Source organism: Trachypithecus francoisi, unplaced genomic scaffold (genome assembly GCF_009764315.1).
Source record: "Trachypithecus francoisi isolate TF-2019V2 unplaced genomic scaffold, Tfra_2.0 Lachesis_group17, whole genome shotgun sequence".
Lineage (NCBI taxonomy): Eukaryota > Metazoa > Chordata > Mammalia > Primates > Cercopithecidae > Trachypithecus > Trachypithecus francoisi.
In genome coordinates this window covers 78,424,201-78,441,499 of record NW_022681462.1, presented here as the reverse complement: position 1 = coordinate 78,441,499, position 17,299 = coordinate 78,424,201, and positions in this window count along the sequence as shown.

Sequence of the window (17,299 nt, the reverse complement as noted above, 5' to 3'; positions counted from 1 at the left end):
CACTATCCATGGATTGCAGAAAGGATGCTGTTTTAGTAGGCATAAAAACATTAATTTTCTTGCATATCTCCATCAGAGCTCTCCAGTGGTGAGGTGCATGGTCCATGGGCAGTAACATTCTAAAAGGAATCATTTTTTTCTGAGCAGTAGGTCTTAACAGTGAGCTTAAAATATTCCATTTATTGAATATTCAGTTTACATGGTTTACCATGTTGTAAACACATGTGTTGTCATTCAGCCCTTGTTACATTTATAGAACTCAGGCAAAGTAGATTTAGCATAATTTTAAGAGCTCTGGGATTTGCAGAATGGTAAATAACACTGACTTGAACTTAAAGTCACCACCTGCATTCACCCCTAACAGGTGAGTCAGCCTGTCCCTTGAAGTTTTTGAAGCCAGGCATTGACTTCTCTTCTGTAGCTATGAAAGTCCTAAGTGTCATCTTCTTCTAACATAAGGCTGTTTTGCCTACTTTGACGGTTTAGTGTAGCCACCTTCATCAATTATCTTAGCTAGATCTTCTGGATAACTTTCTACAGTTTCTCCATCATCACTTGCTGCTTCACCTTGTACTTTCATGTTATAAAGATGGCTTTTTTCCTTCAACCTCATGAACCAACCTCTGCTAGCTTCCAATTTTCTCCTACAGCTTCTCCATCTCTTTTGGCCTTCATAGAATTGAAGAGAGTTAGAACTTTGCCCTAGATTAAGCTTTGGCTTAAGGAAATATTGTGGCTGGTTGGATCTTCTATCCAAAGCACTAAAACTTTCTCTATACCAGCAATAAGGCTGTTTTGCTTCAAAAAAAAAAAAAAAAAATCATTTGTGTGTTCACTGGGGTAGCACTTTTAATTTTCAATAATTTTCTTTCCCATCACACTTGATTAACTGGCACAAGAAGCCTAGCTTTCAGTCTGTCTCAGCTTTTGACATGCCTACTCACCAGACTTAATCATTTCTAGTTTTTTGCTTAAAGTGAGAGACATACTACTCTTCTTTAACGTGAACATTTAGAGGCCATTGTAGGGTTATTAATTGACCTAATTTCAATATTTTTGTATCTCAGGGAACAGGGAGGCCCAAGGAGAGGGAGAGAGTTAGGAAAATGGCAGGTTGGTAGAGCAATCACAGCACACATTTATTGAATAACTTCACCACCCTATAGGGGCGTGGTTTGTGGCATCCCAACACAATTAGAAGAGTGACATCAATGATCACCAATCACATACCACCATAACAGATATAATAATGAAGTTTGAGATATTGTGAGAATTACCAAAATGTGACACAGAGACATGAAGGGAACACATGCTGTTGGAAACATGGTGCTGACAGACTCGCTCCATGCATTTGCCACGAACCTTCAATCTGTAAAAGTTGCAATATCTGTGAAGTGAAATAAAGCAAAGCACAAAAAACGGAAGTATGTCTGCGTTACAACTGCATACAAATATTGCAAAAGACTTTCAAATTGGGAAAAATTGACAATAAATGTAGTAGATGGAGGGTTAGTCCTGCTATCATCCAAATAATTTAGAAAAGCACTAAGACAAGCAGGTTAAAAGACTGTGAACATCAGAAAATTCAGACACACACACACACGAAGAGCTAACAAATATGAAAAGTTGTTCAGCCTCACTGGTAAGCAAAGAATTGTAATTTAAGGTGGCAGTTTTTCTTTGCCCATCTAATTAAAAAATATTTTTCAAGTAATATGCAGTTCTGGCAAGTGTTGAGTGAGATAAGCATTCTTACACCCTTCTAGTGGGAGTATAAATTGTTCTGGAAGAGCATTCTTAAAAACTCTCTAAAGGCAAATATAGATCGCCTTTACAATATGCCTATTTTTTGACCCAGTAATTTAACTCATCGAAATCCATCTCAAGAAAATTACCTGTTACACACATAAAAGCTTTTTTTGCATAAGAATATTCACTGCTGCAATCTTTATAGGATAAACAAAATAGAACAAAACTAGGAAGCAAAGTAGCTGCTTGAAATAAAAAGTGATAAAGTAAATATGGCATATCCAAAAGATAAGTTATTATGTAACTTCCAACAAAGATGACTAAGCCTTTATGTAATATTAAATGAAAAGATCATCTTAAAAATTTTATATGAATCAACTCTAGGCTTTAAACTCACAAAGACTGATTTAAAAAATACTAAATTGTTAACAGTAGTTATCTTTGGTGAGTAGTATTATGAACAATTAATTTCTTCTTTTTCAATTATTTGAAAAATAATTACTATGCATTTTTTAAATTAGCATAACATATTTTTATAAAAAGGACATAACTGCATATTCCTATTATTACTTTGCAACAGGAGAAAGATAGGATGAGGTTGACAATTGCCTTCAAACTGCCTTTCCTTCCGCCCTTCTTTTCCTTCCTAATCTCTCTAAATGAGGGCCACACACACAGCCTTGAAGGAGAAATAAAAAAATTGTTTGTAGGCCTGAGTTTTCTCTTTTATCCTTATGGTCAAATGAGAAGACTTCTAAACAGAAGATCTAAGGTATTATGGCAGAAAAATAGATAAATAGATAAATGCTTCACAAAGGCTGTCTCTACTGGGGAAGAGCTCCTGGAACCATCAGTGGATCTGTAATAAAGCGTCCAGTCTCTGTGGCTGTCTTCTTAATAAGCCAGAAGCACATTTACTGTAGCCTGGTGAGTGATGATCAGCAAAACTTACGAAAAACACAGCACGGATTTCCTCCAAACGTTAGCAGCCAATTTCACTCTGGGAGGTAAAATTACTGGAACTGATAAGCCAATATTAAAAGGCCAAAAAAGCTCCTTAAATATTACAAAGACCGATTTGAGCCATCAGACCTGCATCTGAACAAACGGGAAGATGGCAATCTGAAAATTATAATAAGAATGAATTGATTTTATACCTGTTCTCTCGTTTCATTATGATCACTGACAGCAGAATGGATTCATTTTATGTCATTTTCTCCTAAGCCTCATAGAACATTTTTTTTCAGGTCCTGAGATATGAACAGAAAGCACAGGTGGCCCCGTCTACTTCAACCCAGCAGCGACTACGAATGACTTTGCAGTTGTTTAAACTTGTTTCTTTTCTCTAAGCAACCTGGCTATTCAGCAGCTGTTCATTTCAAAGCTCAGAAAGATGCAAGTGGAGCTGAAACTACCTTAAAAGAGGCTCCGGTGTGGGATGGAGCACAGGGTATGATAATGGGAAGAGGAGGTGAGCTACCTTTCGTGAGTTTTTTTAAATGTAGAAGAATAAGCACAAATAAAATTCTATTAGTGTAATTTTAGGAGATACAAGGTCATGATGTTCACAACTTACTATCAAATGGCTCAATGACAACAATAACAAAAATTACATATATATATACACATACATACACACATGTGCATGCACACCCCCCCACACACACATACACACACACATATAGAGAGAGAGAGAATATGGCAAAATGTAAATAATTAGATTATAAAATGTAACAGAAAGGTATATGGAAATTAACAATACTGTCCTAGCAATCTTTCTTTAGATTGCAATCATTTTTTAAAAATTTAAAATAAATGAAGATTAGCAGCTCTCTGCTCGTAACTTCCTTTAACTGTCCCATCTTGTATATCCTAACCAGTCCAGATAACTCTGATTTTTTAGCTCACTCTGCTCTCCCACCTCCTTGCCTTTTGCTCATGCTATTTCCTCCACTAAAATTGCTCACGTCCTGCTCCTATTCATAAGTCTTTCAAAGATTTTTTTTCAAATGCTTCTCCTTGCAGCATCCTCGAATCTTTACCCCTGTGCCCCAGTTATATTTGATTTCTTGCCTGTGACTCTTTCTTAAGATCCAGTTTATCAGAGCACTCTCTTCTTCTCTCATCAAAGGACAGTAAGGAGTAATATCCCCACTACCATTGCTTGTTCATGTGTCTCTCTCCCTTTTGGAACTCTGAGATCCCTGAGTCTGTCTCATTCACCAGTATAGCCCAAGTGCCAGGGACATTGCTTAGTGTAGAAGGACTCACTAAATGTTTGCTGATTGAAGGAACTGATATTCTGACTAGTTACTGGAGTAGTGCTAGATTTTAAATCTCCTTAAATCAGGGACTCTTTCCTACTCTTCTCCATATACATGCACAAAGTAGGTGCTAAATAAATATTTGTTGATCTTTTTTCAAAAAGCAGATAAATAGGAGGATTTTTTTTCCACTTTCACCAAAGCACTAGACCTGTTTATTGACACAAGAATTTGGGTCAAGTAAAGCTTTAGCCGTGGCCATCCAAAGAGTACCAGGAAAGATGAAAAGGAGTAAGTAGAGCCACCTGCAGAAGGCCGTGGGGTGGTAAGCTCCAGATCTTCCTGGTCAGTAAGCAAGTCTTAAAGCTGCCTGCAGGCTTGTGACCAGGTATCTTAGGGGTGAGCACTACCTTGGTGTTGCCATCAACCACTGAGCCCAGAGGGCAAAGCCTAGCAGCCAGATTCCTCACACCTGCCAGTGTCCTTCATTATATCCGCTAATAAAGAAACAAGCCCAGAAGGCTAAATCCAAAAGGAAAAAATGATCACCATGTTGGGACTTATGTGGCCAAAGCCTCTCTTTGTGTGTGTGAGAGAGGGAGTCTTTCGGATGCTTTGTGATTAAATTGGTATCATCACCAGCTCCTTTCCATTTGGGGAAAGCCAAGGACACTCAGCACTAGGTTTACTCACGGGGCAACATTAACTGTAGAAATCCCATCAAAGGGAAATCTAAGGAATTAGAATTCTTTTCTATTGCATTTGGAAATTGGTGATTTCAAATATTGCTGGAATGTGAGTTGTTGTTTAAAATTTAGAAACCATACATGATTTGAAGAGATTTTGTGCTGGAGAGAAAATATGTAGAATTTGGTCTTCTCATCACAAAGTACAAAAACCCCCAATCCTCGCATCTAGGTCTTTTTAGCAAAGTACCTTTAAAGGGAGATAAAGAATGGTGAAGCTCTCTAGAGGTATGACAGTCTTTGGCCACATTCTGTATTTGCCACCATATCTAGAACTTGCTATGTCTCCATGAACATCCAAAGGTAGGACGATAATAACCCAAAGAACTTTTTTCTTCCTTTAAGCCACACTTAGGTAAGGATGGCTTTATCCCCACCCCAGGGAGAATAATACCCAGCAACCTCAATCCTAGAGAGAGAAGGACCCTGACCTTTCTGGAGAATTCTCCTGGGGAAAAAAAAGAGAGGGAGAAAGAGGGAAAGAATGGAGAGGTCATCAGTGTGGTGGTGAGGACACTGCATTGAGTCAGGGCCCTTGGCTCTATTCCTCCCTCTGTGCTCACCACTAATGAGAACTTGGATATGCCATTGAGCTTTTCTGAGTTTCCATTCTCCTGCCCATAAAACAGAAATTTTAAAAAATTTGCTCCACCTACCTCACAGAGCTATTGTGAGTAATCAATCAGATAAGGGGATATGAAATGGTCTGAAATTGGAAGCTATGGCTGCACCAGCTAGACATTGTTCATATGGGCTTTCTCACCAGCCAGGTTACTATAAAACCAACACTTTCCATAATTGCTTCTCTCTCATTTGTCTCCACTTCTCTTTTGACTGAAAAAGAAACATTTTCAGAAACTTCTAAACTCTGAATTAGCCATTGAGAGACAGCCAGGGCACCAACTTGAATGCTGAAGTGGTTCAGAATGGGATCATAGAAGTGATGGGCTGGAAAGAATGACCGTGTATCACTTTAAAAACACTAATAAAGTAATAGCAGCTGGGTGCAGTGGCTCATGCCTATAATCTCAGTGCTTTAGGAGGCCAAGGCAGAAGGATAGCTTGAGGCCAAGAGTTTGAGACCAGCCTGGGAAACATAGTGGGATCCTGTCTCAAAAAAACAAAAACAAAAACAAATAAACAAAAACAGGCACAGTGGCACCCACCTATAGTCCTCGCTACTCAAGAGATTAGGGTGAAAGGACCACTTGAGCCAGGAGTTCAAGGCTCAGTGAGCTATGACTGCACCACTGAACTCCATCCTCAGTCACAGAGCAAGGCCTGTCTCAAAAATGAAGTAAAATAAATACAAATGTAAAACAATATTTTAAGAGACAGAATAGATGACAAAAATAATAGAAAAATGCATTTAAAATCACCATAAATACCTCAAAATGAGAAAAAGGCATACTATAATATTGTATTGTCATCAATAAACCACATTTGGCTGATCAAGAAATGCAAAACTAGACCAAAAAGTACAATGACAACAACTGTAGCCAAGCCAGCAACCCTGCATTCATCTATTCATTCAGCACACCTATGTTCAGAACTTTCTCCATGTCAGGCACTGTGCCATATTAGGGTGCAGAATAGGACGAAGCTCCCGACTCCAAGTAGGGGAGGTGAACATGCAAAGTAACAACCGTAATTCACTGTGGTGTGTGCCATGCTCTAAGAATGATGACCGCCCGGAATGAGGACACTCGTTGGAGGTGGAAGTGAGGGGTGGAGAGGAATGTGAAAGCGGGGGAGGACCCCTCAGAGGAGGCAGTGCCTGAGAGGAGGCTAAAGAGTGACAGGTGGGGCACAGCTCTCATGGCTGAGAGACAGTAGGATTAACTTCTCAGAGGACTTCAAGAAAGTCCAGCCACCAGCATGCTGGGCAAAGGCAAGGAACTAGATTTAGTCCTTAGCATCTAAGCACAGAAACAAATCCTCGTATGTTTCTTCATCATTCCCAGCATTTCCTGAAGCTCAGGCAAAGAACGTGAACCATTACTTGGTTTTATTGAGTTCAAAGGCAATCTAAGATGATTACATAAAAGTGAGTTGGAAGAAGGTGTTGGGACTATGCAGAGGATAATTCGTTGTGGATCTGGAATCTTGGTAGAAGTGGCTGGTCAACAGGGACAGACACTCCTTACAACCCCCTGCAGCCACTGACCCCAGCCCTAAAATCATTAGGATTAGGGTACCCAGGAACTTCCATCGAAGTGTGGCAACAGGGAGGTTGCTGAGAAGGACCAGAGTCCCGGAGGCACTCAGGTTTCCTACACCTCAGACTTAACAACAGGCTCTTCTCTTTGAGATCCAAGGAGAGTCCTTTGGGCTCAAATCTACCACACACCTAGAGAGGAAGAACCACAACATTCCCAAAGCATGGGGCCTCCAGGTCCTAAGCAAGGCAATTTGGGGAGCCGAGTAATTTACAGTATAGTCATTTGGCATCTGATGTGTGGTGACAGATCAGAGCTGCGCCGCCAAGCGTGCCCATGCTTCTCTCTCCCTCTTGTGGGCTCCCATGGGCACTGGCCTCCTCTTTCTCACCCAAATCGGGGTAGGGGTCCTACTCATAGCAAGGGGCAGAGCAACCTCAGGGAGGAACAGGTCCTGAAGTGGCTACTCCCATCTCCCAAGAACCCACAGATGGCAAGAGAGACACAACCTTCAACCCATGGAAGACCATGAGGCCCAGGAATATGTTCCCCTACCCAGCTGATGGAGGAAAAACAAAAGCTATGCATAATAACCAGCAGATACTGTGAGAAATGTCTTCCACCAAGACTAGGTGAAGAAAACAAGAAACATGGAAAACAATAACCCATTTGCTTTCCCAATTTCCAGTTCCCCTTCATTGCACCTAATTTGAAAAATGCATAGAATTTTTAAGCTCAATGACTAGTCATCTATCACTCTGTTCCAGAGACTGTTATGTTAAAAAAAAAAAAAAAAAAAACCAAAAAAAAAACAGATGAGTATTCTAGCTGCTACCTATACTGAGCAACACTTCAGCTTTCTCATTTGCTTTTAACGATTCTAAGTTCGGCCCCTAGACATACAGGTTTCACCTGCATCATGCATTGTATATGCTATTGCTGCACGACTTTCAGCCTGCAAGGATCGGGGAGCCACACAACCACTTCAGTAGAAATTGGCCTCTATTCCTTGGTTTTGCCTTCTGTTTTTCACTTAACTTTTTTCATTTTCTGTTTTCTTTCCTGCCTCCCTGCCTGACTTCATTCTTTTTCCAGGAGGAAAGAAATACAGCTCTCCATGTGCTAGGAGTATTGCTAGAATTGGCCTCTATTCCTTGGTTTTGCCTTCTGTTTTTCTCATAAACTGTTTTCATTTTGTTTTCCTTCCTGCCTCCCTGCCTGACTTCTTTCTTTTTCCAGGAGGAAAGAAATACAGCTCTCCATTTGGTAGTGCAGACCATAAAAGTTAAAAGGGCTTCTAGAAATTATCCAGTAACACATCATTTCAATATTGAGGAAATGGAGGCTGAGAAATCACAGCCTAAAACCACAGTTATTTATTGAAGAATCAGTTTTAGGATCCTAAAGATCACTTGACTCTTATGTCAGTCTTCTTTCTACTATGGAGCTGCAGTACCATTGCAGGGCAAATCAGTTTGGGAAATGATAGAGTAAACAACTTCTTAACCCCTAGGTCTGGGGGACGTAAATAATAATGATGATAATAATGATAAACTCCAAATCAAAATCTACCTCTTGTTCTGTAAGGTAAACTACACAATCAAAGAAAATAGTTCTGTTTAAATGTTGACTTGGTTTAAATTTCAAAACAAAATCTCCCAAAACTAATCAAGGTTAAATATATTTGTCTCAGTCACGTAAGAAACCTGTGCATGTCTTCCAAAATGGTTACCTACTTAAGCTCAGTGAAGTATGGAGATTGAATGAGAAAAGAAGAAAGCTTGGAGGTTGATTGCACTGGGCAACTTCTGTGGTCTTGCTTATCAAGAGAAAGAGGAGAGAAGAGGAGAAAAGAGGAGTGGAGGGGAGGGGAGGAGAGAGGAGCGGAGAGGAGGGGAGGGGAGGAGAGAGGAGCGGAGAGGAGGGGAGGGGAGGAGAGAGGAGCGGAGAGGAGGGGAGGGAAGAAAACCCTCCAGAGCTAAATCTCAAATCTATATCCGGGGATGATTATCAAGCTGGTAGATTATTCAGGATTTTTGCTCTACCCATCTCCTTCTGCCAATATGATTTTTAGATCATTGTTCTATACCCTTGTACCTACACTAGAAAGGGGAAAAGAAACGAAAGACTGGACCTCTTTTTCTTTTTTTTTTTTTTTTTTTTTCGTTATCAGTTGTGGTTTATAACAATGAGGAGGAGGAAGAGGTTGAAAACCAAACAGAAGGCCCAAGACATATTTTAGATAGTGGCAGCCACCCCCTCGACGCTGACCCCCAAACCATGCATTCTGGCTTAGGTACAGTTCTCTGTTTCTTGGAAAAGTGCAAATAACCTAAATGGGATTTTAAAAATATAACAGAACTTTAAAAAAGTAGTTACAATGTATTCAAAGGAATTCTTTCTTAATTATCTAAAATGGCTTGAACTGTTATGCAAGTAAGGAATTGCTTTTATTAAATGCCAAATCTTTTTTTAAAGCAACCTCAGGGAGTTACTCCGTCTCAGTGAGCTGTGTCTATGCCAGCAAAACAAAGTGGCAATTTGGGCAACAGTCCACATAATTCAGACCAAAGAAATCTGTCATTGCTGCAACTTCATCACCACGAGCTTCTGGACAACTTAGCCCATTAGGCAGCAGATTTGGGCAGAGAATGGGCCAGAAGAGATGAAGCTCCCACAAGGTATTATTGTAAAGCTGAATAGAGTCAGACTCTTACTTGCTTGAATTCCGCTGATTCCTTACTAATAACTAAACAGCCAGCAACTGGTGATTAACTTTGTAAAACAGTAATTGGTTGTTTACACGAGTCCACTGTTGTGCTTGGGGTATTCTTCACAGTTGAGGTGTGGAAATTGAATAGAGGGGTTTAGCCATATCCGCCTCTGTTTAGAGAGAAAAATAACACTGGGCTGTCAGGATCCTGGTCTTTACCTTCTTCACCATTATTTCCGATTGCTGTATGTTTGATCCAGTCCATCACATGGCAATTGTCTTTTTATCCTACTATGGAGAAATAAATTGACTGCACCAGGGTTGATTCATTCATGTAAAATAAACATTGTCTCGGCTTGTCTGCATAGTGAAATGTAGATTTAAGAAGTAATGCAGATAAATAATGGGATGCCAAGTTTAGAGGTTGGAAGTGGGGGAAGGAGGCCCAAACCCTTTGGTGCATCATGCCTCATAAACGATGCTGTTCTCCATTTCCTTGCAAGTGTATTTGGGGCTCTGCCTCAATGTCCCTTATAGGAGGCATTTTCAGGGAACAAACTACTTAGGCTGAGAAGAAATGAACCTCCCCCAAGCAACAGTGGCAAATAGATAAGTAAGCTGGGGGACATAATATATGTATGTTTAGTATTAGAAGCTGAGTGAGAAAGACCAAGTCAATTGTTTTTCAAGACAATTAGGCAATACTCAGGGGCAGACCAGGAAAACTAAATCTTTTTTTCTTTCTTCTCATTACAGCAGAAAAGCCTGCCTATCTGTGAAGCCTGCAGTTAGAACATTTTCAGGGCCGGGCGCGGTGGCTCAAGCCTGTAATCCCAGCACTTTGGGAGGCCGAGACGGGCGGATCATGAGGTCAGGAGATCGAGACCATCCTGGCTAACACGGTGAAACCCCGTCTCTACTAAAAATACAAAAACTAGCCGGGCGAGGTGGCGGGCGCCTGTAGTCCCAGCTACTGCGGAGGCTGAGGCAGGAGAATGGCGTAAACCCGGGAGGCGGAGCTTGCAGTGAGCTGAGATCTGGCCACTGCACTCCAGTCCGGGCGACAGAGCGAGACTCCGCCTCAAAAAAAAAAAAAAAAAAAAAAAAAAGAACATTTTCAGAACAGTAAGCTCATCTTCTAAGAACTAACTACTGAATGCAAAGATATATTTCCAAGTGAAAGTTAAAAGTAGCTGCCTGTTGCCACTGGCCCCATAGACAGGTGGGGTACAAGGCAGGGCAGCCCGTGCTCTTTCTCCCTTGATGTCATCTCATTCCACTCCCAACTAATGAGACTTCCAAGAACTAGAATGGGCCTGGATACAGGGTATGGATTCGTCCCTGAAGCAACATGGACTAATGCCCAGCATTGCTTGGGTCACAACGGACTTTCAAACCCTCACCTCATATGCAGCTTAAGACTGTAACCATTTAAAAGTAAGGCAGGCCAGGAACCTGGCAGCCGTGGAGGCCTGTGACTCCCACTCTACCTCCATTGCTTTCCACTGTCTGAAGGAATACCAGCGTTGGGTTTAAGGTGCTACCAGGGCTGCCATCTCAGCCCATTAGTCCTACTTCTGACTTGCCACGTTGGAAAGTATGCCCACCCTCTCTGTTTCTTAGACCCATGTAGGGGCTAAAGCAACTCCGTCTTGGATGCTAATCTGCCATGTTGACTTTCAAGTAATCCTAGTTCTGGGAAGGCCTGTAAGATTTCCAGTTTATCTATTGTTCCTGTGTAAGAGCACTATATTTACTATAAATCCTGCCCCTAGATGTCAAAACAACCTTGATGTTATGGTACATTGATTGTCCTACACATCACTTCTGAACCACGTATCCCCCTTTCCTGGACCTGGGGAGTAATGGTGCAGAGATCTACTATCTTGTCTGGTTTCTGTTTGGAAGCCTCTATTAAATGTTTCTGAGAAACTGGATCTGTCAGCCTCTTTTTCAGCCTCTCAGCTTCCTTGAACTTTGGGGGCTAAGTTTGCATAGACCTGCCCACTGTGAAACAACTCATCACCTATTAAATTAAATGAGAACAGTCATAGTGCCCACCTCCCCAACCTCACAGAGTGACTGAGGACAGCTAACATAACAGACAAGGAGTCCTTACACATTAAGGGCTACAGAACAGAAGCCCTATACAAATAGGCTCAAGCTCCTGGGAGCACTTTTAAAAAACAAATGAATTTTAAGTTCTTGGATACATGTGCAGGACACGCAGATTTGTTACATAAGTAAATGTGCGACATGGTGGTTTGTGCATGTGTCAACCCATCACCTAGGTATTAAGCCCCACATGCATTAGCTATTTATCCTGATGTTCTCCTTCCCCTGCCTCCAGACAGGCCCCACTGTGTGTGGTTCCCCTCTCTGTGTCTATGTGTTCTCATTATTCAGCTTCCACTTATAGGTGAGACTGCGTGGTATTTAGTTTCCTGTTCCTGTGTTAGTTTGCTGAGGATAATGGCTTCCAGTTCCATCCCTGTCCCTGCAAAAGACATGATCTTGTTCTTTTTATGGCTGCATAGTATTCCAAGGTATATATGTACCACATTTTCTTTATCCAGTCTATCATTGATGGGCATTTAGGTTGATTCCACGTCTTGGCTATTGTGAATAATGGGGAGAGCACTTTTTAATCATCACTGTTTATGTGTTCAGGCTGTTGGTTTCTTCCACCTCTCCATCTCTGACTCTTCAGCTCTGTTTCACTCCTGTATCCAAGCACCATCTTCATATTGCAGGGCTAGGTAGCAGAGATACCAGCTGAGGATTACAGAACCCAAACCATAAGGAACTCAGCACATTTGACAAGCCATGTACATGTGAATGAGGAGGTGAAATGGAGGGGTATCTGTGTGTGTCTATACATCCCCAGGCTTCAGTAGGTAAGTAACTTCCAGAAGCCTTCAAATATCCAGATGTTTAAATAAAAATCAATGCATTATCTTTTTTTCATAGTCTTCTAGCTATGATACTATATGGAGAGGCCTGAATCCCTTAGGACAGTCTTAAGACTAAGGTAAAAGGTCAGAAAGAGTTGAATGCAAAGGCTAAATCACACGGTGTACATGTGTGCGTTGGGTCTGTAATTGTTGTTAGCGGGGAGAGGTGTGGGATGGCGAAGCTTCTTAATAGCATGGGAGAAAGACTAACAGTGTTTTAAATCAGAAGAAAAGGGTTCCATGTGATAACAGTAGAGGGAAGAAATCATTTAGAAAAGAGGAAATGAGATCAAAATCTAGGAACACCCCCCCAAAATGGAAGATAGCTTAGAAGCTACCGTTAAATGATTAAAGTTGGAAGAGAAGGAGCCGCCAGCTGATGTGGGCAAACACAAAGGTAACTAAAATTGCACAGTGGCTGAAATCTTTGAGCTGGCTGAAGTCCAATTGAGACTACCTGCCCATGTCCTCACCTGGCAGGATTTTCTACCTGAGCAATGTCGGTATTTGCAGATGTTATCCAGAGTGCTGGGGCTTGTCAAAAAAGATTGGTGAGGACTTAAAGCCTCCCTGGGGAAGGTAGAGGAGTTGGTGATACCATGAAAAAGTCAGATGAGGAAATGGCTGATTCATCACAACTCTCCCCACTGCATAAGGTATATACAGGCATGCATGGGGTCCATTTCTGGGTGGCAAAGACACAAGAAGCAAAACAAATGAGTTGCAGAAGAAGGTCTTAGGTTAGATGGTGGTAAGAAGAACTAACAGGATTCTTCAAGGAAAATATCACAGGTGTGTGTTAGACAATTGCAAGGGAAAACATAGATGCACACACACACACACACACACACACACACACACACGCACACCCCATCATTAAAGAGATCTTAGACAACCTGACCACCTAAAGTACTTTCAAACTTCACTTGGGAGCAATCCTTAGCAAAGATTACAATCTGTGCAGATTGAAGATGACAATTAAAACTTTAATTTTCTTAAAGCCCACAAGTAGTGCTTTGGGTCTTTACGGCAAGTTGTCAGGTGCCACAAAGAGCTCGCCTTTCCTATCTCTCCCTTGACAACCTAGAAATATCTGTCGTTCTCACCCCTGTGGCTACAACAGTGACATAATAACAAACAAGGGAGGAGACGAATCTCTCCCCAGACTCTCATATAGGGAAGCCAAGGGAGGTTGAATGAAAAAGAATAGAAGAAAACCAGAGCGATGTGAGTCTCATGTTATCGATTTTGCATCTGTCTGAAAACATTACTCACTGGAATGGTGGAAGCCCTCAGGAAGAGGGTGAGGAGGCATCCTTCTGCCAGGGAGGACTCCGTGCTCAGGGGCCCAACAAAGGCCAGGAGCTTTGGGCAGAGGGAGTCTTGGGACTTGTTCCTTGGCCTGCCTCCAGGCTCCAATGATTTGCTGAGTGAAAGCAACAACAGTTTTAGCACCTGGAAGTCTTTTGAAGGTACAAGTGTTGGGTGAGCAGTTAAAATAAATACCAGCTTAATACAAGCCAGTAAGCAAAGTAGTACAAGTGAAAATGGAAATATAAATGGTTAATAAGGTGATCATTAGGGATACTAGATGAAGTAATAAAAATGTGGAGTTAAAAGGGAGTTAAAATTTCCTTGTAGAGTTTTCCCCACAGTACAGAGTCCATACTGTTGTTGTTAAGGCATCTCATTGTAGATCGTTCGGGAAATGGTTTCCATGACACAGGCATGGATTATTAAATAACATTAAATCACATTGTGAGAAGGTGAGGTCTGTTTTTAATTCTCTTTTAACCCTTCTGAACATCTCAAAGAGAGAGTTTCAGTTGGGTGCTGCTTCTCTGACACTTGCCACGCTCCTTTTTTTTTTTTTTTTTTTATCAAAGAGAGCAAGCTTCAGGCTTAGAGACTTTGATTTGGCCAAAGCATCTAACAAGGATCTAATCTCATTGTTTGGTTTTCATTTTATCTCTTTTTTTCCATGTATTTTCTATATGCAATTACTAAACCATATAAGGTTTCTTCCTTTAAAATAAATGAATTGAAATTAAAAACAGTCCATGGGAAAAGATACTAAGTACCCGTTACACAAAGAGGACACGGATAATGGAGGTGGCACAAATGTAACCAGAGTCTGGAGAACAAGGATGTTGGTTCCAGTGCAGAAATGACTTGACCATAGTGTCTCATTTGTCTGGTGTCTTTTATGAAGGTGGAGAGAAGATGAAAGGCAGCCTTATCTGAAAAGCATCTGGCACTCAGAGAAGCCACGTGACTTCTCTGAAGCTCTGGATCCCAAGAGTCTCAGTCCCTCCTTTTCAGGCCAAGAAACCTGAAACCAAGAGCCAACTGACCCCCAACCCCGAGGTGCATCACGTGGCAGTGACAAAATTAGTCACTCTGCCTCATTTTCCTTCCATCAGTTTCCTATTTCCCTGGGAGATAGAGTGAGGTGAGAGCCAGGATACCTATCAGATGGAAAAACAGACAAGCCATTACCCTCTTCTCACTGGCCCATGCTCCAAACCCCTGCTGCTCTGCATGCTCCCCCATAGGAGCAGCCTACTGCCCATAGGCAGTGGCTATGAAGGGTGGTGTCAGCACAGGGTTTTGGGCCTTCTGGTGGCTGATCACTGCCTCTCCACATGGCAGCCCAGCATGACCAGAATACAAAGCGGAAAGCAACAGTCCATCCTCCACTGCCTGCCAGGCATCACATCCATACACAATTGCATCTTGATGGATATGGCAAACACAACTTTATATGTCTGCCATGGCCCCAGTGACCTTTCAGATCCCTGAGTTAAAGGGACCATTATTCATCTTTATGTACAGCTTCCTATGACAGGCCTGCATGATAAAGCCCAGAGACACTTTGATGAAGTAAATAATTTAGCCCCATCCATAATCACCTGCCATTCCCAAATCCTAATGCCTTTCCAGGGACTGCTTCACCAAAGCAGTGGAATAATGAGTCCCTTATTGATGACACCAGGTCAGTGTAAACTCTATGCAGAAGCTAAACTACATCGGACAGTATATGAGTTTAGGGAAGAATATAGATGAAGAGCATTTACTTAAGCAAGGTTCTGGAAACACAAGCTTATCACACAAGTACATTTCCATTTTAAAATAATGAATATTATCTGTTGGGCACCTACTATGTGCCACATGTTGTGCTTGGACCTTCCATACATTGTTTCATTTAAATCTCAAAACAGCCTTCCTAGCAAGGTAGCTGTTAGCATCTCCATTATACTGAGAGTTTGAAATCAAGATGGCTTTTTGAATGTCATCCTAATAGCAAGTAATAAGGCAGAAAACCATTTAAAAATTTTACTGGAACAAGAGAGGATGTGAAAAAATAAATGACTATGTGGCAGAGTTGGATGTGAACTACAGTTGGTCTGACTCCATTCATATTCATTCTACTGGACCTCACTACTTTTATCTCCATGAGGGAGTTTGGTTTAAGGACAGGAGGGGGACTGCCTGGTACCTTGCTTCCTAACAGCCCTTTATCCTGGTTTACGGGTGCAGGACATCAGGAAGAGTGTGTGAGATCCCCATGACCCCTACTTCCCATCTTCAGATGCAGTCACAGCATAGGTTTGATGAGATTTTGATGTGTCTTCTGTTGCTCTGTCCTGAATTCAAATTATTGTTTTCCAGAGACATATACAAGGCCAGGGAATTCCAAAGAGCAACTAGTATTGGCCAGCAGGTTTGTGAAGAGCACAGGAAAGCAGCTGCTGGATGGTCCAGTCTCACTGAGAAAGGACTTGTCTATCTGAGACCAGTTTGTACTTCCTGGTCTGTGTTTGCCCATGGCTTTAGAATCTTCCCAAGTCATAGGCTTAAAGAGTTTGACAAGTCCATGGATTTCTCATTCCAACTTCCCATTGACAATTGAATCTAATGACTATATATGGATTAAAAAGGTAACACAAAGAATAGTGATGGTGTCAAGATGGTGGTGTTTTGGGTAAAATTTTCTCCTTCACAACTTAATTTAATTGAGATATCATAATTTCTAAAAATGGACAGATAGTCAGCCGGGTGCGGGAGCTCATGTCTGTAATCCCAGCACTTTGGGAGGCCAAGGCGGGTGAATCACCTGAGGTCAGAGACTCAAGACCAGCCTGGCCAACATGGTGAAACCCCCCTGTCTACTAAAAATACAAACATTAGCTGGGCATGGTGGTGGATGCCTGTAATTCCAGCTACTCGGGAGGCTGAGGCAGGAGATTTGCTTGAACCCGGGAGGCAGATGTTGCAGTGAGCCAAGACTGCACCATTTCACTCCAGCCTGGGCAACAAGAGCAAAACTCTGTCTCAAAAAAAAAACAAAAACAAAAAACGACAGACAGTCAGACAGTCCTACTATCAAATGTTGTCAATGAGATAATGGCTAAGAAAAGACGATTGCATTTTTAGTTGGGTATGACTTGTATGACTTGTGTTGGAGGGTCCGGGAGAACAATATGAAGAGATTGGGGCAGAGTCAGAAAATGCAGATTCTCCTCCCAGCTTTAACATTGACTGGCCTGACAACCTTGTGCAGGTCACTTGAACTTCCTGAGCTATGCTTTCCTGTGCCGATAAAGTGGCAGTCACAGGGCCTTTTCTGACTGTCTCTTAGGCCTTATATTAAAAATATATTCATTAGGCCGGGCACAGTGGCTCACGCCTATAATCCCAGCACTCTGGGAGG